Source organism: Muntiacus reevesi, chromosome 8 (genome assembly GCF_963930625.1).
Source record: "Muntiacus reevesi chromosome 8, mMunRee1.1, whole genome shotgun sequence".
NCBI lineage: Eukaryota > Metazoa > Chordata > Mammalia > Artiodactyla > Cervidae > Muntiacus > Muntiacus reevesi.
In genome coordinates, this window is record NC_089256.1 from 91271224 (window position 1) to 91273887 (window position 2664).

At 45.6% G+C, this 2664-nt stretch overlaps 1 pseudogene; it reads left to right on the forward strand.

The window, feature by feature from the left end:
* The first annotated feature begins 270 nt into the window (after positions 1-270).
* Positions 271-1814, forward strand: LOC136173103 (endogenous retrovirus group PABLB member 1 Env polyprotein-like; annotated as a pseudogene).
* Positions 1815-2664: the final 850 nt, after the last annotated feature.

A 2664-nucleotide genomic window follows, 5' to 3' on the forward strand; every position in this document is an offset into this window, starting at 1 on the left:
AGCGTGGCTATAACATTTGGTGCATGGGCTGGGAAACTCCTCGCTTTGAGGAGACAGGTCTCATTTGAGGCCACCCCGAGGCTTTGAAGCTTGAATCTCCTAGAGGGGGGAAGGCGCCTCGCCCCTCTGGAAGGATTCTGCTTCTCAACGCCCGGACCTTTCACGTCAGCAGGTAGTGGACGGCAGCAGGGGAACTGAGCGCTCAGTTAAAGTTGCAGGTATTGTCCCTTGATCCATCACACCAGAGCAAAGAAGGCATACCACGCTGACCCGGAGGACGCCGAGTGGACCACCCAGAAGGACCCCACCGACCCACAGGAAACCAAGATCATTCTGAGGAGGAAGAAGAAAACGAGGTCGCAGACGAGCCCTCTGCAGGATGGAGCGGGGTAAACGACTCCTGCTGCTCGGCCTCATCAACGCAATTCTGAACCTGACCACTGCTCCGGCACAGGACAACGTCTTCATCTCGTGGGCACATTCTTACGCGAACTTCCACAACTCCGCCAACTGCTGGGTATGTGGGGCCATGCCCCTGTCAGTGATGGACGGACTCCCCTGGTGGGCACCGCCACTCCGTTATGGGGACTTTATACCACTGTGTTCCTTCTTAGAGCAACAGAAGGGAACTTTCCTCTCTCTCACCAACCATAACCTTTCTTTGCTCTCCTGGTGTAAGAAGAAGCCATCAATGGGCCAGGGACATAGGGTTACATTTAACATGAACACCAGCCTTACGGAAGTAACAAAGGCTTATACCTCATATATGAAAAATAAAAAGGAGAAGGTTCTCTTACAAAAGGGGGACAGGCCTCCCGGTACCTTGAGCAATACTACCAGGTCTGGGATGAATATTTCTGGATGACTCCTGACAAAGGACAGTTGATTACCCCTGCTACTACTTGCTGAGAATAAAAAGAACAGAAAGTTGGATTTGGGGACCACCCCCTAGACCCAAAAGAATTAAAATATATGGGTTATTTGCCCCCTGAACAATGCAAACAAGTCTTGGAAGTTACCTATCACCCCAATCAGTCTGTTCAGTGGCCTGGTTCCAACTGGAAATATAATCCTGGAATGCGCTGGGTAGCCCCCAATGGGACCCAGGGGCTCTGTGGGCTTAACTTATGGCCATGGTTACCAGTTGGCTGGGTGCGGCGTTGCACATTAGGATTTGCTTTCGCCCATGGCAGAATTAATCCTAGCCTACACCAGCCTCCAGTAAACCTGCCTTATCTGCATGCCAGATGGAACGATCTGTGTTCCAATGGTATGACTATCTTGCTGCCTTGTTTGTACCCTCTGTAGGGACAACGGATACCATGGTTAAGGTAGAGGCCTTAACTAATTTCACTAAACAGGCCCTCTTAGACAGTACTAAAGCCATTCAAGCTTTGAACGAGGAACAAATTCAGATGAAGAAGGCAGTAATTCAAAATAGGATGGCATTAGACATACTCATAGCAGCCCAAGGAGGGACTTGCGCTGTAATTAAAGTCGAATGTTGCGTGTACATCCCCGACCTGTCTGGAAATGTATCTACTGACTTGAAGGATACGCAAAATCAAGTGAAAGCCATGTCTAATGAAAATATTCCCTTTTGTACTTCAGTCCTCTCCTGGGTAAAGGGAGATTGGTGGAAAACCATTGTAACTGTTGTTACAGTAATCTTAATCATACTGCTTTGTGGGCCCTGCTTCCTACAACGCCTTGTGAATTTTGTGACGCAGAGGTTGATAGCATTCTCTCATGTGGGTGACAAGAGGGCTAAGGTACAATATATCTCAATGAATGATGCTCGTTATGGAAACTAAGAGCATCAAGAGGGGGGAATGAAGAAGGAATCCATAGGGCCTGGACTCCATCTCAGGCATGTCCGTGCGGATCGTGCGCGGCCACCTCTCCAGTGGACTCTGATCTCTGTGCTTAGCGCCTGTGGGAATGACAATGGAAGGATAAGACCCCCCTCTGGGCAGGGGAATCTTGAAGAAGAGAAAACAGACACTAATCACCCCTGCCTCCGGACAGTATCTATCGAAATGTAATCACAGGCTTATCGGTTATTAACTGGTTGGAATGCAACTGCGGGCTTATTGATTATTGACTGTTTGCACACATAACACGTGAATGATGGGGTTATTGTAGTTGTATTTACCCTACCTTTGTTTATGTAAGTCTCAAGGGAATTGAGGTGGTACACATGGGGTATAAAAGATTTTCACAAATGCTGGATGGGGTTCTTGGCTAAGAGTAGACTCTGTCTTGGGCCCGCCGGTGTAATAAACTGCACTCCACTATCAAAAAAAAAAAAAAGAAAGAAACAGACCATTTTGCCTCAATGGATTGTGATTCAACTCTTCTTTGCCTCCATTAAAATCCACTAAACAGAAAAAAACAAATTATCAAATGCAGAATCTAGCTTTTCTATAAAAATAGAACACAAAAAGACACACTGTACTTTTACAATGATTAAGTGAAATCATTGAGTGATAAAATAATCTTTCATTGAACTTGCTGACAAGCATCAAGTTTGAAAACAAGAAAGAAAGCTTTTTTTTCCTGGTGATGCATTAATACTCAGATAAAACCTGGAAGAATATATCTCTGGGAATGCAAATTTTGTAAGATTGCTGAATAAAATATAAATATTATATTTTCACAAAA